At 39.6% G+C, this 25,333-nt stretch overlaps 1 non-coding gene across 1 annotated transcript; it reads right to left on the bottom strand.

Annotated features, from left to right (window-relative positions):
* Positions 1-7,611: 7,611 nt before the first annotated feature.
* Positions 7,612-7,683, bottom strand: TRNAG-GCC (transfer RNA glycine (anticodon GCC)). Its single transcript has one exon. It is a non-coding gene; the product is annotated as a tRNA-Gly (tRNA).
* Positions 7,684-25,333: the final 17,650 nt, after the last annotated feature.

Here is a 25,333-nt window from a genome sequence, read left to right as displayed (position 1 = left end):
GCTTAAAGCTCAAATAAATTCCTCCAGACGTCATTACTAAGTAAATTGGAACTTCCTTGCTAACGTTGAGTTGGGAGAAGCCCTTCTTGGTAACTTATTGAAGTAGGCAAACCAAGCTGGCTGGAAAAGACGAGCAAGGAAAGATTTCGGCTAACTCCATGGCACAACTTGCCTCGAGCTTCGACGTTCCCTAACGCTTCAACAACAGAACAGACTTTCACTGTCAGGCAACGAAAGGTATTAGTTATTGGATGTGATGATCCTTCCGCATACCGAGTTGCCATCACCTCGTAAAATGTTTATACCAAGGGCGTGGTGTCAGTGCAGAGCTTGATAAGCTAAAGCGGAACAGGAATGATGCTGGCTGATTGGAACTTGGCATTCGGATGTTCTAGCTCATTGAGAAAACATTGATGCCAAACCAAAGGGTATGGTGTCAAGAGTTCAGACCGTCGAATGAATTGTGGCCTGGTGGGAGGACTTGTGTTACGATGCAGCTGGCACCTTGAGGTCTCGTTGCAGAGTGGGCAGCAACTCTTGCGTGCACTGTACACGGTTGGCGCCTTCGGTGTGTAGACGAACAATTGGCACGGTTGTGATAACTCAATGGAACTTTGGAGTTGAGTTCCGAGGAAAGAGAGGTGTAGTGACTTTGTGGTCCCCGGTTGGTACAAGAGTAAGATGGTCCATCTTTCTTTCCAGTAAGGGCAAAGTTCGGATTGAGCTTATGGTGACAGGTGGGCGAGAGTGCTACTGTTACAAATGCAGTTGGAACTGCAATCGTCGGCCGGTTACGCTGAAGTAAGAGGTGGGTCAGGTGTGCTACCGTCACGAGTGAAACAAGAGCTCATTTTTATTTGGCTATCGGGTTGATGGCCTTACAATGTGCAAAGGATTGCTCCAAGTGTAGTTAACAGTTGCAGTGTCTTTGCAAGTGAGTAGAAATTATTCGAAAAACGAGTCGACATAGTCTTGAACGACCCATAGGCTTTGGGCTTCGATGGCTGCTTGAAGGACGCAGATTGGGAAGTTGGCTGTGGTCCGTCGTGCATTGTGCAGACGCCTGATGGCTTACGTTGCCAAGAGGGCATTGTAAGACAAAGGAAAGGGCTGAAAAGGATGGTGTTTGGCCCAGGATCTCACTATCACCTATGCATGTGCGAGAATGCGATACGGTAGAGGCCGATGTGTCATTGGGACACTTTAGCGTGGTAGACCGGGCGACGAGTGCTTAGGGCACTGGGAACAGTCCTCTATTGGGGAATAAATTCACGACTTCCCTCCTCATCTGGGATCAGGACGGAACAATCCACGAAAGGGAAAGCAAGCCTTATTCAACTAAGAGACAAGCAAGGAGACCAAGCCACTCACCTCACCGAGGGAGAAGAGCACCCTATTGAGGGGAAAAGAGCACCCGCTTCTCTTACTTCTCTTACGCTATTTGGAGGGAAGAGAGGAATTCTTGGACTAGAGAAGGGTTGGGTCTGGCCTTCTTCATCTTATCTTCTCTTCCTAGGGGGCTACACACTAAAGGGAGACCTTAGCCTTGGTTGCCTGGAACAAAGAAGCTCCCCAGGGCCTCGGAAAGAGCGATAGAAAGAACAGAGATAGCTAAAGCGTCCCTTTTTGCGAAAACAATATCTTTTTTTTATGGCGAAGAATGGGACGCTACTCTAAGAGCAGTCCTAAAAAGGAGATGCAACAATTGCCTGCCTATAGGAGATATAGCATAGAGAAAGAACGGGGACTTCGACTCCCAGTAATTAAGAAGAAAGCCCAGCAGGGGAAATCCTTCATCTTTGCAGAGGTACCCCGGAAAGAAAGATCGGCAGAAAGGGGGCCTTGTCCTGACCTTAGGAAGCAATGAAAGACTTCGTAGCTCAGTCAGAGGGGGGCGTCCTATTCTCATCTTATCTTACAATAATTTGCTTTGATTTTTATGTTAAAAAGGGGGACGCTACTCACAGAGGGAAGCAAAGTCCCTAGGAGCTAAGATGAGCTCAGGATTTCACACTCTGCGAAAGGCAAAGCGAAAGACCCCCGTATTTCACTACCAGCCGAGAAAGGAGAAGAAGCTACTCACAGAGGGGGAAGAGCTATTCTTGTACATATGCTCGATCTGGATTGGATCTACTAGAAGAGGAATGACTTGACTCTATTTATGCCTTTAGGCAGGTTAAAGAATGATTTTCGCTTATAGTGGAGCGTAGGACAGACCTTAGACCATGACTGACGGAAGGCAGTCATGGAGGGAAGGCAAAGAAAGCGGACCTTCAAGCCAAGCCAGGGTCAACAGACCGGGTCCAGCCAACAAGCTTGAGCTATGAGAGAGAACAACTACTTATATATATATGAATTATTGAGAACGAAAGCGAGCGAATGAGAATTGAAATGAAGAGAAAGGGTGCTCGTAGATCAGATTGAGCCGAGGGTATTCCTTGAGGAAGGCCCACATACCATTCCTTTGGGGAACAACCTGACTTCAACAGCTGAAGAGCAGTCCTACGCAGGAGATGGACCAATGACTGCCTCCATTAGATAGGATCGAGAAGCAGCGGAATATTCCAAAGCGGACTCTTATTTACAATTCGTATCAAGAAAAATGAGCCGCTACCACTTAGTAGATTATCTCACTCGGAAAGAGAGATATTAGTGGCAAGAGAGACGGACTTGAGGGATCGGCTTGGGGGACAACCCCGTATAGTACACAACCGATTATATTAATAAAGGAGTTGGGCGGAATTCCTAAAAGACAGGATTACGAAAGGCCAGAACCCAGCCCATTACTTTGCAATGGAGCGAAGGGTCGATGTAATTGAGCTCCTACAGGCCTTCTCCCTCTCTGAGTTCCATAGACGCCGCTACTGGGATACAGGAATCTGGTATTGGAGTCCCGCATCGATCCCTGAAACCACGTCTTTTTCGCTTAAAGACGGGGTTTCCGAAATGCTTTTCTTTTGAACGAGCTCTTATGAGTGGAAAAGCAATTGAGGCCAAAAACACGGGTTTTCTAAACTCCGATCGTTCTGATCTCCCTCTTATGAACGGAAAATCTCTTTATGCCAAAAAGACGGGGTTTCGATGTGGCAACGGGAGTTTCATGAGCAAGCTACCTGAGTGAAGTAGCTAAGGGACTAGGTCAGCTATTTCAGTTCCGAGGAAAGAGAGGTGTAGTTGGCATATTGCGTATATAGATGTATGGCTGGACCTGGCTGCCCCAAGCTTCCTACGTACCCGAGGGGATCAAGCCATAACGTAGTTCTTGCTTTCACACTTTGCCGAAATATCTTCTTTACCATTCCAAGTCGTTGTCCTTTACCCCCTTACTCAAGAGATCTCTCGCAATACGAAGAGCCTTTTGGAAGTAGTGGCTCTCGTTCTGGTTTTGGGAGATCTCTTGAGAGATCTCTAAAAAGGACTCCGCTGAATCATCGCCCAAAAGTTCTATTATCTTTCTGTATTTATTTACAGAAAGTTTTTTATTCAGTTGGGAGTCCACTTGACTTTTCAAGAGATCCCGGAGGTTTACCCGGGTTTCATAGTAGAGCGACCTGTGGCTACTTTTATCATTATTCTGGGCATGGGCTTCCCTCCACACTTCGTCCTCGTCGACTTCCTGCGGAGGGATTTCGATCTGATTCGCAACCGGAAGCCGCTGCGCGACCTCCGAGCTTGATGCGCCAGAATCCCCTGCAGGCAACATCAGATTCCCGAGAGGGGGCGTGGCCTCGCTACCGATGAAAGCCCGAATAAAAATATTCCGGACCACCGGCTTCGTGGCAACAAAAAAGAGAGAGCTTTCCCTGCCAAAAGGAACCCTACTTTTGAAAGTAGGGTTTGGAAATAGGGTTGATGGTCCCCATCCAAAATCCATAAATGAAATAACATAAAAAAGCACAATAACAGACTCAATGCAAAAAATAGTCTCAAAGTGAATTGTCTAAGTGCTCCTCCCTGTAATATAGAGCGTCGTGCCATTTCCATTACACCTTAGTAAAAATGTTATCCTCCTCTTCCTATTGATCAAAAGCGCATCCAGCGGCGCAAACCGGGGCTATGGGAGTCGAACCCAATTCTTCCACAACCACGACCCCCCACGAATCAATGACGACTGAGCAAGAGGCTACCAATCTGGAAACCACACTTGACTGAGCCCATTAGTCACTGACAGATCCGCTTTGACGTACTTGCAAGCCTAGCCTAACTTTGGCATGTGTGTGAACTCATATTACATTGACCCTTGCTTTTTCATAAAGACTGGAGAAGGTCGGTGAAGTGCTTGAATGCAGGATGACCGAACTATCACTTGCGGAAGTCGATCATCTACTTGATTCTTATTTTTATATTTGTTGACCCACCCTAATCTCAATCCGATCCTGATCTGAAAGGTGTTGTTATCGTCATATGATGACATCTTATATTTCTTATTATATAGCATGTTCTGTCTTGAGATCCAGATTTTGCTGAAAGTTGAAAACGTATTTTACATCAAATTGAGCTATATCCGATTTATTTGACCAGCTGCATGGAGCCATCCTATTTCTAAAGGACTGACGATCATCTTATTATCAAGTTCGAATTGCCGAAAACGACTTGGATTTCCAGGTATGGCTCCTTTGAATTGTTGGTTATGCCTTTCGGCTAAAAACCTTATGCACTCTTATGAATGAGCTATTTCGCCCGTACATTGACCACTTCGTAGTAAGATACTTGGATGAGATTTTGTATATAGTCAATCTCTAGAAGCGGCCATTTACAAACAGTTTTTGATGTACTTCGGCAAAACCATCTATATGTCAAAAGAGATAAATTGATTTTTGCCCAAAAGAAAAGGAAGTAGAAGTACTATTCCTCGGGCACTGGATTGGCAGAGGTCACATCCAAATGGATCAACAAAAAGTATAGGCGATAGAAGAATGGAAGACCCCTACAAAGGTTACGAAGATTAGAGCCTTCGGAGATTTCTCCCTAGCCACTCACACCGTGCTGCTGCCTTGACCGACTTATTCCGACCTTGGCATTGGTCAGAAAGTTGTCAAGCTGCCTTCATGGACTTGAAACAAGCGGTGATGAGCGAACCAGTGCTTCAGTTACAAGATTCTTCTCGCGGTACACACCGATGCCTCAGATTGAGCCGGGTACTTGTTCAAGGAGGGCATCCGGTAGCATTCGAAAGCCGAAAGCTAAGCAAAACAGAGAAGAAAGAAGTATACCGTTCAAGAGAAAGAAAGAGATGACAGCAGTAGTTCATAGCCTCCGGATATGGCTTTCACTGTGCAGGAGAAGGAGATAACTGCTGTCTTGAGAGTGTGTGACAACAAACTCTCTTAAGGGGGCTCCTGGTCCGGCCAGCTGGGTCTCACCAAGCCTTTTGGTTGGGATGTTGTTACTACGGACATTTTTTAGGCTCGTCTAGAGTCTCTGAATAAGCAAACCTTGCGTGTTGGAACACTACTCTTCTCGCACTTATACCCAAGGAGCAGGGAGCCAATGATTTCAAGAACTTTGGACCGGACTTTCTAAACGAAAGTGTAATACTTTTTATGAGGGAATAACCGAGGCTACAGCAGCGGGAATGGAGCAGGCCTTCTTGGATTTCTCCGCTACAACGCTTCTCTCTCCGTAGTAATGGTAAGCCCCACATGCTCTTTTCCCGTATCACCTATACGAATCCGAAGCCGACCCCTGCACCATGTTCATCCCGTCATCCCCCCACACTGCTCCTATCTGCTCAACCCGCAGAGGCCAGTGATGCGCCTCAACAAGGCCTATTCCCGTGTAACCATCCAGGTCATCCCGGCCCGATATGCTTCTTTCTCTCCAGCACTCGTCCCTGCCCGTAGCCGGACAAGATGCCGTAGAACCCGATATTCAGAAATCTGTCTCGACCACCGAACCCCGGAAGAGAACATTATTGAGTAGGGGCAGATCGCTTCGCTTGCGGCTAAGGAACAGAGTGGCTCTCATATTACATTGATCCTCTATCTGCTAAGCGAGATACAATGGAGAATGAAAAATGCGTGTATCAATCCAATTGGAGAAGATAGGAATGGCTCTAAAACCTTTTCTTGGTTTGGCAGAACTCAAATTGAATATTCTCAAATCCAAACTGAAGGTATGGGCGAGGAGCCATCACATCAGTGAAGTCAGAAAAAAATAAGAGTGGCAGTCGGGATGAAATCCAAAATCAAATACAAAGCTACGACACTTCTGATCAGACTATGGATAGAGAAGCGGAGTGTATCTATAAGCTACAAAGCCTCAAGAGATTAGAAGAGAGGATCAGACACAAATCAAGGATGCTATGGGGGAGACATCAGTCGTGTTGCGTAACGTACGAGTGGAGTCGTCTAGCGCAACGAACGAGGTCAGTCGTGTTGCGTAACGAGACTACTAATTCCGTTTTGACTGAATCAACACGGGGCAATTACAAAAATCCATGAGTTCAACGTGACGCCCACACGGAATAAGACTCCGCAAATTGATTGCAGGTTACATGGAAGGTTGTATATTGGAGGACAACCAATATGCAATCAGTCCCACATTTCATCATCTTGCCTACTACCTGGAAACCGGCTTGTTTCCAGAATGTATACCCGACCAGGGGAGAACACACGGTAAAAAATTTTGCTCTTAAGGACGCAGTATAGAAGAAGCGAGGCGTTGACGGAGCGTCTATAGCGGGCATAGAAGGTTTTGTCCATAGAGGTCCTGAAACAGATGCATGAAGGCGTATGTGGTGGCCACTTTTCAGCCTTTTTTAAAAGCCCAGCTTGTTGAAAGAGACTGACGCTTACGTGAGATCCTGTGAAGCGTGCCAGAGATTCAGTGGTAAGCCGCGATTCGCCACTAAGCCCCCTTCCAGTCTTAATTTCAGAACCATTTGATTGAACAATGGGGCTTAGATTGAATTGGACCCGTTAACCCATCTTATTCCGCAGGACATAGATCTATTTTTACTGTGAGTGACAGACTCTTTTTTTCCGAGAAAACAGCCCGACGAAGCCTTTATTACCAACGTTATAGCAGCGGCCTTTATTACCACCCTCCCACTAGTTAGTTACTAGCGCTTTGGCTAATTCAGGTTTCTTAAGCAGACAAAAAGCACTTGCCTTGCTCAAAGACCTTTTAAGCATTGCTAGCCGGGCGCGCACTATTTATGCTAATAAAGCCACTTACCAAGCCCCGTTATAGCGGCGTGTAACACCCTCAATCTATATAGATAGTCAGATCGATCGATACCAGCCGCGTGCTTACTTCGTCCCGGGGGCGGGGGAAGCTACCTAAATGGAGAATAATTGATGAGCAGGCGAGTGCAGCCTCGCGGAACAGAAGGAGCCCCCCGATGGCGTTACTTAAAGCGAAGAAAAAGATGAAAAATATGAACAGCGGGCGGATAGAGTATTAACCCAGCGCTCGTATGAGATGACTACTATGAATAGAATAGCACGGCTGAGTATAGAACGATCCTCAGCTTCCCGCTCTCTCGCTGATCACCAAGAGAACGGACCAAGGCAAAAGCCTACCCGCAATCCGAACGCTCTCTTTCGCTCCAATTATCGAGACCGGATTGCTAGTCTAGTGGAATGAGAGCTGAACGACGAAGCCAGGAGCGGAAGGAGGGACTTGAACCCTCAACCTCAGCCTTGGCAAGGCTATGCTCTACCATTAAGCTATTTCCGCCAGCGGGGCAACGTCAAGTAGCGAAGCACTACTGAGCAATGAACGTATCACTTGATACGGACGACTGATGTTTGATCCAAACTCTCGACCTCCGATCGAGCTACAGAAGCTACTAAGCCAAGCAACCTAACCGCTAGTTGGCTTGGAGTGCCGCTTTCTTTGAAGAAGAGCCAGTTTGATTTATATCATTTTATTTATTATATATATATAATAAATAGCGCTCTTTTGTTACGCGAGAAGGCCGGGCAGGCAGAGCGGCCCGGTACAGAAGGACCGGCTCTATTACGTACAGAAAAGAAGGTCCGAAGACCGGTCTTGACTTTATTTATAAGTAGACTGAAGAAGCGAATCCGCCCCAAGCGGCTAAAGAAGGACCGGCACTCAATAAGGTCGGTCAGGTGGTGAAGCGAAGGTCCCGAATTCAGGACCGAAGCTATACTGTAGCTAGCCGGTCTGTACTCAGCGGTCAGCGGCTTGTTTGACTGTAGCTAGCCGGTCTAGCGGCGCTTGACTTCCTCGGCTGCCGTTCCGGTCAAGCTCATGCTACTCTAGAAGGAAGGGGCTGCTACGTACAAGAAAGAAGGGAAAGCGGCGGCGAGACGTGCTGCTACTATAGAATAGAAGGGAAAGGCGTGCTGCTACTATGAAATCATCAGCGAAGGTAAGTTACTCTAAAGAGTTCGACGAGGCTAAGGAAGCGAAGCTACTGTTCTATAAAGGGAAAGCAGGCAAGTGGAGTCTACGAGCCCCCCGATGGCGTTACTTAAAGGAGTGATGTATACAGAACGAGGCCTTATGGCGAGTGTAGTATACTTCGCTCGCTGTAGTGGCTCCTTCTGTTCCGCGAAGCTCCACTCGCCTGGCCATGAAGGCGATCATGACAAGAGTAGCTCCTCCGGAGCGAGCACTACGCGGCCGAGAGACTGACCCACTAATGAGATCGGCTGGTTCCGGACGGATGACGGGACAGAAGGTGGTTCTTATGGGATAGCTGGATGGATGGAAGCGATAGCCTCAGACGCGAGCACTCTGGCCACATCCGGTTCGATTGGAGCTGGGAGAGACGCCCGGAACCTTAATTTACTTAGCAGTCGGGCCCTCAAGCCTACGGGTCCCCGCTATTCGGCAATTCCAACGACCAATCATTGGTAGGTTGTTCGATTGGCAGGCATTAGTACCTTGATCGGGAAAGGAGGAGGGTTGAACAGGTGCTCCTGCTAGCAGTAACTAGATAGAACCGGATCTCTCATCCATGGTTCTCTTCTTGTGAGCCACCCGATAGAGGCAATAACGTCACCGAGATGCGGCTCTTCCTGCCTCGAACCCCCGATTCCCATCCATTGGAGTCTCAACTATCGTTCAACTCTTCCCCACGCCTTCTCGAGGGGCTGGACGGGAGCGATAACTGTCTGGATCCGGGGCAGGGGTCAACTAACCAACATTCCTATCCGAAGGCAGAAAGTTCCCCACCCGAGATAAAAGAATGTTCGACTGCAGAAGAGAAAAAGTTGTCAAACTATATAATATAATTCTTATCACCAACCAGAAAGGGGCCCATAACCACCATCGGCTAAGGTGGCTTCGAAAAAGCACTAGTTTATTGAGTTGCAAAGTGATATGAACCCCTTTAGATGATCTATATGGATATGAATCCCTCTAGACAACCTCTTCTACGAACCCAAGAATTCATTGGCTTCGAAACATTCTAGATTGCTTAGGAACAAAGTGATATTGATCGGATTAAAACCTTAAGAAAACTAAGTCCTTAAAACCCCGATCTTGAGACGCCACAAAGGTTGTCACTCCTTTGATAAGTCAAAGATTCATGCACTCAAACAAGAACTCATGAAGAACTCAAACAAGAACACATGAAAACAAAAACAAACTTCTTAAATGAACTTCAAATGTGTAGATTATCAATTGTGTCCCAAAAATATAACATATGGACTGTTTTTATAGAAAATTTAGATGAGGATTGGGCCTAATTAGTCCTTAGAAAATAAAAGACTAAAACTAAGGACAATTAGAACATAAAAATTCCCAATTAACCCTTGCATCCAACTTGATCTCCCAAATCAATCCCTTGCATAAAAAGATAGTTGATCATCCTAGGTGAAGCTTTGATATCTTCAAATCTACTCTTAGAATCTTCTAGAGTAACTTCTTTGTGTTGTACTTCCACAATCAAGCCTTGTAAAGTCTCTTTCAACCTCTTCATCCTTGCCCTAGTCATTGGACCGTCAATTCCTTGCAATGGTTTTTGAGAAGACTTGGGAACATCAACTTGAGTTATGTGGTCAGCAACTCGATCTCCATTCTTCTCTCCTTCTTAAAAAAGATTCGTCCTCGAATCACCATTATCTTGTTAATAGCTCGACAATCCACACACATGCGCCATGTTCAATCTTTCTTTGGTACTAAGAGGATAGGAAACGAACATGGATTAAGATTCTCCCTTACAAATCCCTTTTGCAATAGCTCGTCTACTTGTCTTTATATCTCCTTCGTTTCCTCAGGATTAGCTCTATAAGCGGGTCTATTTGGTATGATGGAACCAGGTATGAAGTCTATTTGGTGTTCAATTCCTCTGAAAGGAGGTAATCCATGAGGAAGCTCTTCGGGAAATAGATCCTCAAAGTCTTGCAATAAACACACAACAACATTGGGCAAAGAAGAGTTAAGGTCATTAGTAGAAAAATAAATATCCTTATACATAAGTACTAATACTTGTTTCCTTGCCATCATTGCACTCTTAACCTCATATTTTTCAGCAAGTACACTCATTATTTTATTCTCCTCTCAATGTGGTCCATTTTTCTCTCCTTTTTGCTCACACCTTTGATTCGCTCTCATTTTGCACTCTCTTGCTATCCTAACCTGGTCCTCAGAAGCTTTCAAAGGTTTGAGAGTGGCCAATACAACTTTTCGGTAATTCATTACAAAAGAATATCATTTTTGTACCCATCATGCGACACTCTCCTATCAAACTGCCACGGTCGACCAAGCAATATATGACCAGCATGCATCGGTCCCACATCACAAAGAACCTCATCCTCATACTTGCCAATTCAAAAGGGTATGATGAAACTTTGATATCTCTGAAGTTAGCCTTAGAATCTTCTAGAACGGCCTCTTTGTATTGTACTTCCATAATCAAGCCTTGCAATGTCTCTTCCATTCTATTTGTCCTTGCCCTAGTCATCGGACCGCATATTCCTTGCAATGGTTCTTGAGAAGACTTGGAAACATCAAGTTGAGTTATTGGGTCAGCAACTCGATCTCTATTATTCTCCCCTTTTTCAAAAAGATTCGTCCTCGAATTACCTACATTAAACAAGGATAAATCAGCAATATTAAAAGTTGCACTAACATTACCATAATCACTTGACAAATCGAGTTTGTAGGCGTTATCATTGATCCGTTCCAAGACTTGAAATGGACCATCTCCTCGAGGCTACAATTTTGATTTCCTTTGGGTAGGAAACCGCTCATTACGAAAGTGCACCCAAACCCAATCTCCAGGGTGGAAAATAACTTTCAAGTGGCCCTTATTGGCTTGCTTAGCATATTGCTCATTCTTCCTGTCAGTGTTGGCTCGAACTTTGGCATGTAAATCTTTCACAAAATCTGCCTTTTTCTTACCATCAAGATTAGCATATTCATTAGTAGGCAAAGGTAAAATATCCACAGGCGTTAAAGGATTAAAACCATAAATAATCTCAAATGGAGAAAATGAAGTAGTTGAATGAATAGTCCTATTATATGCGAACTCAATATGTGGTAAACACTTCTCCCATTGTTTTAAATTTTTTTGAATGATAGCACGCAACAAGGTAGTGAGTGTCCTATTAACTACTTCAGTTTGGCCATCCGTTTGAGGATGTGCAACAGTAGAAAATAGAAGTTTAGTTCCTAATTTACTCCATAAAGTACGCCAAAAAATAACTTAGGAACTTAACATCTCTGTCACTAACAATTGACTTAGGTAGCCCATGCAATCGAACTACCTCTTTGAAGAACAAATCATCAATATGTGTTGCGTCATTGATTTTAGTACATGCAATAAAATGGGCCATCTTACTAAACCTATCAACAACAACAAATATACTATCTTTACCATTTTGAGTCCTTGGCAATCCTAAAACAAAATTCATAGAAATATCAGTCCAAGGCTGATTAGGTACAGGCAAAGGGGTATACAAGCCATGCGGTCGAATTTTAGACTTTGCTTGCCTACATGTAATGCACTTGTCACAAACAGATTGAATATCATGCTTTATATGGGGTCAATAAAAATGCTCACATAAGATATCTAAAGTTTTTAGGACACCAAAGTGACCCGTTAAACCTCCCCCATGACTTTCCCTTACAAGTAACTCACAAACAGAACAATTAGGCACGCACAATTTATCTTTCTTGAAAAGAAATCCTTCATGCCTATAAAAGTTACCAAACGTACACTCAGCACATGCATTCCATACTTGGTTGAAATCAAAATCATTGGCATACAAATCTTTAATCAATTCAAAACCAAGTAGTTTAGTTTGCAATGAAATAATTAATACGTACCTTCTTGATAATGCATCGGCCACAGCATTTTCCTTCCCACGTTTATATTTAATTATATAAGAAAATGTTTCTATAAACTCCAACTATTTAGCATGTCTTTTATTAAGCTTACCATGGGTCTTCAGGAATTTCAAGCTCTCATGATCAGAATGAATGATAAATTCCCTAGGCCATAAATAATGTTGCCATGTTCGAAGAGTTCTCACTAATGCATAAAGCTCTTTGTCATAAGTAGGATAATTCAATGCTGCCCCACTTAGCTTTTCACTAAAATAAGCTATTGGCTTAGAATCCTGCATCAAAACAGCTCATACTCCAATCCCGGATGCATCACACTCTATTTCAAAAGCTTTATCAAAGTTAGGCAAACACAACAAAGGTGCATTAATTAACTTATCTTTCAAAGTTTGGAAAGCCTGATCATGCACATTAACCCAATTAAAAAGAACGTTCTTTTTAACAAGTTCATTCAAAGGTGCAGCAATAAAACTAAAATCCTTAACAAACCTTCGATAAAAACTTGCTAAACCATGGAAACTTCTTACCTCGTTCGCATTCTTAGGTGTAGGCCAATCCTTTATTGCCCTTAACTTTTTCTCATCAATACTAATTCCCTGCGAACTAACAACAAATCCAAGAAACACAACAGATTCCATACAAAATGTGCATTTCTTAAGATTAACATATAATTGGTGTTCTCTTAACACACTTTACAGCATGCAAATGCTTCACATGGTCATCAACATTTTTACTACAGACTAAAATATCATCAAAGTAAACTACCACAAATTTTCCCAAGAAAGCACGCAAGACATGGTTGATTAATCTCATGAATGTACTAGGTGCGTTAGTTAAACCGAAGGGCATTACTAACCATTCATACAACCCATATCTAGTTTTAAATGCAATTTTCCATTCATCTCCCTCTTTCATGCAAATTTGATAATACCCATTCTTTAAATCAATTTTAGAAAACAAATGAGAGTCATACAATTCATCAAACATATCATCTAACCTAGGGATAGGATGCCTATATTTTACCGTTATCTTATTAATAGCTCGACAATCCACACACATGCGCCATGTTCCATCTTTCTTTGGTACTAAGAGAACAGGAACCGAACATGGGCTGAGACTTTCCCTTACAAATCCCTTCTGCAACAGTTCATCTACTTGTCTCTGTATCTCCTTTGTTTCCTCAGGATTAACTCTATAAGCAGGTTTATTTGGTATAGCAGAACCAGGCATGAAGTCTATTTGATGCTCAATTCCTCTTAAAGGAGGTAAACCATGTGGAATCTCTTCGAGAAAAAGATCCTCAAAATCCTGCAATAAAGATACAACAACACTAGGCAAAGATGAGTTAAGATCGTCAGTGGAAAAATAAACATCTTTGTACATAAGAACTAGAACTTGTGGCCTTGCTATCATTACACTTTTAACATCATGTTTTTCAGCAAGTACACTCAGTACTTTATTCTTCTCTCCATGTTGTTCACTTTGCTCTCCTTTTTGCTCACACCTTTGTTTCTCTCTCATTTTGTACTCACTTACTATCCTGACCTGGTCCTCATAAGCTTGCAAAGGTTTGAGAGGGGCCAATACAATTTTTCGATTGTTCATTACAAAAGAATAACGGTTTTTATACTCATCATGCGACACTCTCCTATCAAATTGCCATGGTCGACCGAGCAATATATGACCAGCATGCATCGGTGCCACATGACAAATAACCTCATCCACATACTTGTCTATTGAGAAAGGAACCCGAACTTACTTGTTTACCTTCACTTCTCCACAATCATTCAGCCATTGTAGCTTATATGGTTTAGGATGTTTCTACCATTTCAAATTCAACTTCTCTACCAACAAGGTACTAGTAACATTGGTACAACTCCCACTATCAATAATCAATGTACAGATTTTATCCTTCACGTGGCATCTTGTGTGAAAAATATGCTCATGTTGCTCCTCATCTCCTTCATCCTTAGGCTGTATACTCAAAGCTCTCCTGGTGACAAGTAAATCACCATGCATAGGCTCTTCTATTTCAACATCAGAACAATCTTTTAAGGGAGGCATCTCATTGTCACTTGAACTAGCACTTTCAATGTCACCGTTTGCCAAGACAACCATAACCCTTTTTTTTGGACATTCAGAAGCAATGTGTCCAAACCCTTGGCACCTAAAACACTTAATCTTACGTGACTTAATAAGAGGCTTTGTTTCAGGTCTATCTTTAGGAATAGAAACTGAAGGCTTCGACTTTGCGTCTTCTTTTGGTTTGAAAGGAATTTTGTTGTCCTTCCAATTTGGTCTCCACAGATTATTAGAAGATGATCCAGATCTGAACCTTTTAGACTTGATTTGCTTTTCCGCTTTAATGGATTTGTGCAGTAACTCTTCCATCTCCACATAATGGTGCAACTCAACCACATCAGTAATCTCTTTGTTAAATCCGGCAATGAATCTAGTCATGGTTGCTTCTCTATCTTCCTCTATTTTTGCTCTAATCATGGCAATCTCCATTTCTTTCTAATAATCCTCTACACTCATGGAACCTTGAACCAACCCTTGTAATTTGATAAACAAATCTCGATAATAATGGCTAGGAATAAATCTTTTACGCATCACTGACTCCATCTCATCCCATGATCGAATAGGTCTCTCACCATTTCTGCGCCTATTGATCACCAATTGATCCCACCATATACTGGCATAGTTTGTAAATTCCACGGCGACTAGCTTTATTTTTTTATCCTCGAAATAATTATGACAATCAAAAACTTGCTCAACCTTTCTTTCCCACTCCAAATATAATTCAAGATCATTCTTTCCGTGAAAGGTTGAAATCGTCACCTTTATGCTACCCAAATTGTTATCTTCTTTGAAATCAACTTTCTTATCCCGTCGATAATGTACTCTCTCCGCTTAGGAATGAACATCTTCTTCTCCGTCGAACTCATGTCTTCGATATGGTTTAGATTCATTAGAGGATTACACATTGTCCAACCTTAAATTCAATAATTTAAATTGATCATGGACGACCTTGATGAATAATATCAGGTCGGTCTCATGTGGTTCTCCTCCTTCCTTACTCATGGTTGAAATCTTGTTCAACTTGTAGATCTCGAAAAGAGCTTCGATTTGATATGCACTAATATTCGTTCCAATATTCAGATCAAAAGTTATGGCCGTTTGAAGTTAGCAGCTCCAATTTATCAATTTTCTGTAACTACAAAGAGCGAATAGCCATCCTTTTTTTTTTTTTTTCTAAAACAAGAATTTAATTGTGGTTGTTCGGATCTCAACAAAAGAAAACATACATTCAGAAAAATAAGAAAAAGAAACGAAATAATTTTGAAAACTCAGCAACAAATCATTAGTTGTCACCAACAAAGCGTTTGTAGACCAACTTGGTTTATTCTTGAGTTATTTAACACGTCTCCTTTATATATATATATATATATATATATATATATATATATATATATATATATATATATATATATATATATCATCCAACAACAGCAAGAATGTTAAAGAGGATGTATATATATATATATATATATATATATAGATATATGTATTACCAGCAATTCAATATAGTAAAATAGCCAATTATCAATATAGCAATTCAAGAAAACGTTGTTGAAATTATCAATATGGCTGTTTATATTCTCCCTCTCTTAAGTTTATTTATTTATTTTTCTATTTGAAGATAACATGAAGAACAGCAAAAGCAAACATTATATAAACGCGTTGTGGCAGAAGAATCAGCAAACATAATCGTAAAACAGAAGCAAGAATTTCAGCAAGAAAAGAAAATGTTTTTTTTTTAAGAAACAGCAGAAGACGTTTTATTCCAGCAAGGAAACCATGGAAATCCATAAAACAATTGATGCCAATTGAAAATCCAGTAAGGAAACCATGGAATGTAAATAAGACGTTCTTCTTTATAATGGCTGAATTTTGAAAACGTTGTGACGAAGAAGGATTCGTCTATTTTTAAATGAAAGATCATCAATGAAATAAACATTTTATTCTAAAATTTTCCAGCAAGAACAAACGTCTAGATGATGGAAAACACAACAACTATGTATATTTTATTGGTTGCAGCAACAACAATGATGGAAAACACAACAACGTCTAGATGAACACAACAACGTTCATGGCAAAGAATACAGCAAGATAAATCAGCAGATAATCGTTGTGATCAGCAATCAATAGTTGTTTTGTTCGATTGTGATTAGCAAGAAATCGTGGGAAAAACAACAACAAATACAGCAGATTTTTCTTTTGTTCTTACACAACAATGGTGGAATGAATTGGAATGAAACACATCAAAGAAGAAATAAATTCCAGCAATATCAATATATGTTGTTGTTGTTTTTTTTTTTTTTTTTTGAACAAAACAATAATTCAGCAACAATGAAAGTTCTTTGTGGCTGTCCAAAATTTTTTTTTTTTAACAACAATGCAACAATTTAGCAACAATGAATGTTCATTGTGGCTGTCAAAATTTTTTTATTTTTTTTATTTTATTTTCTGATTAGTATGCCAAGTTTAAAGAAATACATGTGGATCAAACAAATGGTTTATGATAGATATGACTGATTTTTCGAATTGGAATGAAATTGAAGGTAACACATCAAAGAAGATTTAAATTCAAACAAGATCAATATATATATTGCTATTTCTTTGATGTTCTTTCAATAAATGTTCATGGTTTCCAATCAAAAACACAACAAAATGGGTTTTAAGGAAGAAAAACCTGTTTTCCAGCAATCTTTTGGGTTTGATTTGATCTAAATTTTGTTGGAGAGCATGAATCAACCCGTTTGATCTCCAATTCAAATGTCACCCGAACCAAATCTTCGAAGGATTACTTCAATTTGATGTATTTTCCAGCAATCTTGGTGCTCTGATACCAAATGATATGTTTCCTCTTGGAAACTCCTCTTGATGATCTCTTCTAGGACTCTTTTAATTCGAAGGAAACACAAGTTGTGTAGAAATAAGAGATGATGTTGATTGGATTAGAATCTTAAGGAAGCTATGTCCTTAAAACCCCAACCTTGAGACGCCACAAAGGATGATCACTCTTTTGATAAGTCGAAGATTCATGCACTTCTTCAAGAACTCAAGCAATAACTCATAAAGAACACATGAAAACTTAAGAAACTTCTTGAATAAACTTCAAGGAATTGCTCATAAAAATGTAAATTGTAAATTGTGTCTAATTACAAGATGAGGTGCCCATTTATAGACAAATTAGATCAAGATTAATTCTAATTAGTCCTTGAAAAAATAAAGAAAGTCTAATTAGTCCTTAAGAAATAAAGAATTCAAAACTAAGGACAATTAGAACATAAAAATTCCCAATTAACTCTTGCATTCAAATTGATCTTCCAATTGATGTCTTGTATAAAAAGATAGTTGACCATCCATGATGAAACTTCGATATCTCCGAAGTTAGCCTTAGAATCTTCTAGAATGGCCTCTTTGTATTGTACTTCCACAATCAAGCCTTGCAATGCCTCTTCCATCTTCTTTGTCCTTGCCCTAGTCATCAGACCGCCAATTCCTTGCAATGGTTCTTGAGAAGACTTGGAAACATCAAGTTGAGTTATTGGGTCAGCAACTCGATCTCCATTAAGTAGTTCACGAGACTTCAAATTCCCACGTTCCAGCGTATATTATGCCATCTGGTCCACCACAAGTTGACATCCGATCCAACCTAGTAGTAAGCGACCCATCAAAAGCTTCAACTCTTAGTGTTTTTTACTTGAGCTCTAATCTTTTCTTCGATTTGAGCTCTCACATGTAGCTATAACACTCAAAAGAGATTTAAACCCATTGATCAAACAAGAAGAGCTAGTTATCAATCAAATATTTGGATGGATCAACCAAAATCAATAGAATAAATGTTTATTCGAAAAAGAACATGAAATCGAGTTCTTCTTCCAACTCCCCACTTTGAAATTCTTCTTGTATTTAGGGTTTCTTGAAGTTTTAATTTGACCAAAGAACTTCGAAGTGGATTCGAAAAGAGAGCACAAAATCTTAGGGTTTCTACAGAGATTACATATGAAATCTTAGGGAGATATTGAAGAGGCTTTGGGTTTCAACTGAGAGAATATGAAATCATAGGTATAACAAACCTAATTCGAAGAGAGAATAGAACTTAGGTTTTCTGTAAAAGGAACATGAAATCTTAAGGAGACAAAATCTAATTCGAAGAGAGAACACTAACTTAGCGTTTTTATAAAGAGACATTCGAAGACTTCGAAGATAGAAGATGAATAGAATGATCGAGTGGATACAATTTCGGGGGCTAAGGCTGAAGACATTTCTTCTTAAGCCTAAATGAGGGATTTGGGCCGGTGAAATATGAACGAAAGACTTGGGCCACTGATTTTAATGCTAAAAAAGTAACAAATTTAGGCTTTTTTAACGTAGTGATTTATCAAATTGAATTTGAGATTTTTCCCTTGTCGTCTTCTCCGTGCTAATAGTAATTTTGATAACAACTACCTTCTCACCAATAACCAACTTCTCATCGTTATTTTTTTTGAATTTTTCCTTTGTCATGGAACCTTTATAAAAAACCACGTCTCTATTAAGGATTTACTTCTTGTTTATCAGATCCCAAAGCTTGAATCCCTTCACTCCCTTATCAAATCCAAGGAAGATGTACTTAAATGACTTTGATTGCAACTTGTTTCCCTCATCACTAGGAATGGGAACATATGTCTTGCATTCAAACACCTTCAATATAGAGTAGTCCATTTTTTTTTCTAGCCATACCTCTTTGGCACATTAAAATTCAAATAGCTCAGATGGTGATCGATTAACCATTACAAGCATGGTTAATCAATTCCACCCAAAATGATTCGAGCAACCCCGTATGTAATCTCATGCTTATCTTCCTTTCCATGAGCATTCTATTCATCCTCTCGACTACGTCATTTTGTTAAGGATTTTTCTTCACGGTGAAATACCTTGTAATGTCTTTTTCTTTGCAAAACTTTAAGAACTTGTCATCTTTGTACTCACCCCCAATATCACTTATCAAATATTTGATTCTTACTATTTGATTTTCTACCTCGGTCGTCCATTCCACAAACTTGGCAAAGACATCAGATTTCTCTTTCTTAAAGTAGACCCAAACCTTTTTTCAAAAATCATCCATAACAGTAACAAAGTAACGAGCTCCATCTTTTGATTTAGTGGGTGCAAACCCCAAGATATTGGAATGAATGTAACCTAGCAATCCTTTACTCTTTATTTCTTTATTTGCAACCTTGAATGACACCTTACTTTACTTTTTCACCATCCAAAACTTACAAAATTCTAACTTGCTTGCCATTCAACAATTGCCACTGGTGTAACTCTTGTAATGCTATTTCACTTATATGGCCAAGTCTTAAGTGTCAAAGGTTAGTTTCATCCTTTCAAGAATTTTCCTCCATGAATATTGCAACTACACCAAGAATTGTGTTCCTCAAAAGTTTATAGAGGTTATTTGCAAGCTCCATACCACTCATAATCACTGTGCTTCCCTTAGACACCTTGAATGCTCCATCATTTGCCTAGAAAGGACATCCATTTGAGTTGAGTGTGCCTAAGGATATCAAATTCTTCTTGAGTAATGGTACATGCCTCAAACTACCCAAGCTTCTAACAACCTCACCATACATTCTTATCTTTGTGGTACCCGTTCCAATGACTTTGGATACCGTATTCTTACTCATTAAAACATCTCCACTATCATGTGGTTCATAAGAGTTAAAACAATCATGATTGGAACACATATGAAAGTTACACCAGAAATGTAAAATCTAAGAGTTAGATATGAGATTACCCAAAGATGCTGCTAAAAGCTCTCTATTGTTTTCGATGTTATGCTTACTGTGGAGCTTGACTTGATTTTCTTCCCTTCTTTTAATCTGTTTTGTACTTTTCTACAATCTCTTTTGTAATATCCTTTCTCCCCATAGTAGTAGCACTTCACTTCTTTTTTACTTCTAGATTTGGATCTAGAGTTCTTCGATTAAGATTTTTCTTTCTCCTTTGTTTGGCCTCGCTCACTTGAACTTTTTGCAATGAGTCATTTTCCTTGAGCATCCTTCTCACTTGAGTTATCCATGGTCATGTGAAAGATAAGGTCTTGAACCACCTCTTCAAACTTGAGAGTCTCCTTGACAAACATAAGTGTAGTCCGAAAGTGTTTGAAGGAATTAGGAAGTGATCTCAAGAAAAGCAATGATTTGTCTTCTTCTTCAAACTTCACTTCTACTTTCAACAAATCACTAAAATACCGATTGAACATGTTCAAGTAGTCTATGATATCTTGTCCATTCCTCTATCCTTAGACCATAGAGTTGGTCCTTAAGAAATAACAAAGTCTTTTCCATGTAAAGTTTCTCAAGTTTATCCCATGTTCCCTTTGCGGTTTTTTCTTCCATGATGTTGTACATGACTTCATCAAAAATATGCAACTCAATAGAACTAATAGCCTTCAAATCCAACTCTTCCCATGTATCATTGGACATGATCTTGATTAATATCTCAAAACATTGATTTATCCACATTTTTCCTAGGCATTTATCTCAATTTATGTCCTTATTTCATTAGATTAGGTAAATAAGTATGTTAAGCCTTAATTTATTGTATTTCATGTATATCATACTAATTAGGCTTTTTGCACAAAATAAATGTAATTATCAAAAAATTGATTGCGTGTATTCACTATACAGGTCAATGATCAACTCATCCAAATGAACAAAAAATCAATCAATCAATCAAGAGTTCATTGCAATCAGGAAGATCAATCAAGCAATCATGCAAAACTAGAGATTTGAATGCTTCCAAATCAATGTGGCTAAGTCACAAAACATGTGGCATAGTCTACCTCAGTTGAAGTGCCCTAAGTTTGCTCTAGTATGCTCCACACGTGAGATTATATGGAAGAGTGATGACGACTATTTTTTAATCCTTCCAAAGTACCTCAAGTCTATAAATAAATTATTTTCCCAATCAAGAAAGGGTCTTTTAGCCCTTATCTTGGCCCTTGTCCCTTCTCTCTTCTCCTCCAATGCCTTTGGCATTTTCTTTGTAATTTTCTATTTTATAGTAGGTTTTATTTCAGTAACCTTTGTAATTTTTCAAAGTAGGAGATAATGTATATTAGTTTCCACATGAATATGAGTGTTGTTTCTCTTATTTCTTCTTTTATCCTTACAATGACCATAGGCTAGACTCCCTCTATTAGTGAGAGGAGGAAGCCTAGGAGCAAGCTTTAATTTTGTGTTTATATTTTTATCCTTCTATGTCTTTATTTTGTTTATAGAGATTTTATCCAACTCCAATGGAGCAATGCTTTAGATGGATTTCTACACTTCATATGCTTAACTTAGATGATTTATGTTTAGATAAGATCAAGATAAAACACGTTTAATCTAAATATTTGGTGGTAGGGACTTCACACATTAGTAAGTGAAGGAGTCCTAACTGTAGCTTTATTCCAAACTTCAAGCCATATCTTTCAACCCAAGGAGCTCATACCAAGTCCTTGAGGTTGAGTGCAAGAAAGACAAATTTAAATATAGTTTTATTTGCTAATCCTAGGTCACTTTAATTACTAATGGATTTGTTTATCTTGTTTTCCTAGTTTAATTTCATTTCTATTTGCTTTAATTTCCAGCAACATCTATTCTCTATTTTATTTCACAAAAATATAAAAATAGATTTTAAATTTGTAGTTTAGATTAACTTTATTTTTGTTAACTTGGTAACACCCCCTCCCCCCTTTCTCTTAAGTTTGATCTCTTACTTGTCCACAAGCTAAGGAGAATATAAAAATATTAATTTATGATGAGATAACAACGATGACATCAGATCTCCGTCGTCATTTCAATTCCTCGAATGCAATTATGAAGTTCTTGTTGGATAAAAATATTCCTCATCTTCTTTTGCCACAATGTAAAGTTTGATTTTCCATCAAATGACTTCACCTCAAATTATCTTGTTGAAACTTCTGATCATCATTGTACCATTTTCCCCCATTTCAAACACCCTAGATAACCTAGGCTCTGGTACTACTAATTGTGTATGTGAACACCTTTGTGAAACTCATTTAGTAATTTGATCAAACACCTATTGGGTATTTCACCAAACACCTTGTATGCCACACCTTTCATGACCTTGTTTGATAATGACAATGAAGGATAAGCCAAATAATAATAGCAAATGCAAAGAAGATAAACAACCACAAATAAAAGAGTAATAACACAATACCCACAACACGAGATTTTACGTGATTTGCCCAAAGGCTATGTCTACAGAGGTACGAACGTTGGAACTCAATTTCTCTAGGAAGAAAATTGGGCAAATCGATACAAGGAGTCATCTCTATCACTTATCTGAAACCTTCTTCTAGATTTCAATCTTCTCAAACCTCTTAACCTCTCATCGCTTGAGTTTTCTCTCTTTTTCTACTCTCTTCTCTAGAAAAGACTTTAACTTGAAGTTAGACCTTTTACAAAAGAAAATAAAACCCCATCATTTTAGAAGCACCACAAAGTGGGTCACTTACATAAGTTAGGTGGAGGTCATTTTTGTGATTGACCTCGAGATTTAATTTTTAACAAGATCATTCACCAATAAATCATAGAAATCATGAAAAAATAATGAAAGAGAGAAAGAACACAAAAAGATTTTTTACGTGGTTCGGCAAACGTGCCTACGTCCACGGGCTCGGGGAGTCGTTTCACTATAGATCTCAGATTTACATAGCCTCCTTTCCCCCTTTCCATATTTTCCTCCTCCCCTTTTTACAATGGCCTCAAGGCCTTTAAATAGAGAAATCCTAATTAGAGTCTTAACCCTAATTAATTACAATTGACCACATTGCCCCTTATCCAAATTAACAATTACATAACAAGGAGAATAATCCTTTTAAACTTAGAATATTTCTTAATAAGATAGAACTCTTTTTAAATGATGCCACGTGTCCACCTCGAATGCGCATTGATGGTGCAAATGGACGATTTGGATAGGAGACGATTTTATCCCTCCACATAACCCCCTCTCGGAAGTGGAGATTGATACATCAAGATCCACCTTTGAGAAATACTTATTACTTGATTGAGCACCATTGAACTAGTATGATTTTTGATCCTCGGGACTTACTTTTTTGCAAACTTGATATTCAACTCAATTGAACTCCGATAATAAATAAATGTTCTAATAATAGACTTGACTGCGAGCTAGACTTGATTTCCTTAATAAGTCAAAATTCTGGTAAATGCTAGAAGAAAAGATCGAAATCCCAAATCGGACTTGGATCCCAGAATGATCCAAGACTTTGATAAATAATAAAAAAACCGATCAAAATCCCAGATCGGACTTTGATCCCAAAATGATCCAAGACTTTGATAAATAACTACAAAATAAACCGAAATCCCAAATCGGGCTTAGATCCCAAAACGACCCAAGACTTTGATAATAGAATAACCGACCGAAGTTCCAGATCGGACTTAAATCCCAAAATGATGCAAGACTTAGATAATAGAAGAGCCGACCGAAGTTTCAGATCAGGCTTAGACACCAAAATGATCAAAGACTTAGATAATCAATAGAATAACTAACCGTATTGGATTTCGCATCACTTACCTCATAGAGTGACGCTCGGGTCATGGAGGAACCGACCTTATTAGAGTTTCGTGCCACTCACCTCATAGAGTAACACCGTAGAGGGAACCGACCTTATTAGAGTTTGTGCCACTCACCTTATAGAGTGACACATAGGTCCGCAGAGGAAACCGATATTATTAGAGTTTCATGCTACTCACCTCATAGAGTAACACACGGGTCCACAGAGAGAACCAACTATATCAGAGTTTATGCCACTTACCTCATAGAGTGACATACGAGTCTGCAGAGGGAACTGACCTTATTAGAGTTTCGTGCCACTCACCTCATAGAGTGACTTATGGGTCCGTAGAGAAAATCGACCTTATTAGAATTTCGTGCCACTTACCTCATAGAGTGACACACGGGTCCGCAAAGGGAACCAACCTTATTAGAATTTTATGACACTTACCTCATAGAGTAACACACGGGTCCGCAGAGGGAACCGACCTTCTCGCCTTATAAAAATTTGTCAAATCGACCTGAAAAACTTGAACCAACAAAGATCACAACGTTCATAGAATATAATCATTTTAGCTTGGTGGTTAGAATTATGGGTTGAACTTTCCACCTCAATGGAGTCCTTAAACTCAATCAAATAGGGTACGAGGTTAGCCCCCATACTACTTTTAAATCGAGCCTCCTCAAGTAACAAATTTGATCACTTAGGACCTTTATTACGAGTTCAAACTAAGCCCTCAATCATACAACAATAAATTGAATTATAAATTAAACTACTTAACTCATTAGTCTATAGACTTGACCGAGTTGGACATAGAACTATCCCCCAAAATTTTCTTTTGTTGAGCCACCCAAACAAATGAGTTGAGCTCAAAATAGGCCCCCAAATATTAGCCCCCCACGTTAATTTCATGATGAGTTAACTCGCATAATAAAGAAGGTTACATAGGACCCTTAATTATGGGTATAACTTGAACCCCCGAACCATATGATTGATCAACAATTAATAAAATTAAATAACTTTAAATTTAATATAAATACCTGGTTGTACCACCGTATTTGTACTACGTCCCTTTCTTTGGAAGATCGTACTATTTGTGTATCAGTATGAACCTTTTTAATTGAAATACGTTGGAACAACTTCCTTTCCCATAGCACCTTATTGACATAGGTTTTTCATAACAGTACCCTGCAATTTTCACACTAGTTCCTTGCCCTTCCAAATTTTACACATTATTGGTTTGCTTTGTGAATGAGGGCAGCCATTAGTTTATGTTTTCTTTGAGATTGGGATCCACATTATCAAGGTTTGCAAACATCGTTAACAAGAAATACAAACAACTATAACTTTCCAAGTTATTGTCTTGGCCATTCTATCAAAGCATTTGAAATATGTATTATCTTGATTGAATGTTCCCCAGTC

The sequence above is a fragment of the Akebia trifoliata genome, chromosome 11, assembly GCF_017979445.1.
Source record: "Akebia trifoliata isolate Shusen 1 chromosome 11, ASM1797944v1, whole genome shotgun sequence".
NCBI lineage: Eukaryota > Viridiplantae > Streptophyta > Magnoliopsida > Ranunculales > Lardizabalaceae > Akebia > Akebia trifoliata.
Note: the sequence above shows the minus strand (reverse complement) of the source record. Positions and strands in the feature narration are given on the sequence as shown.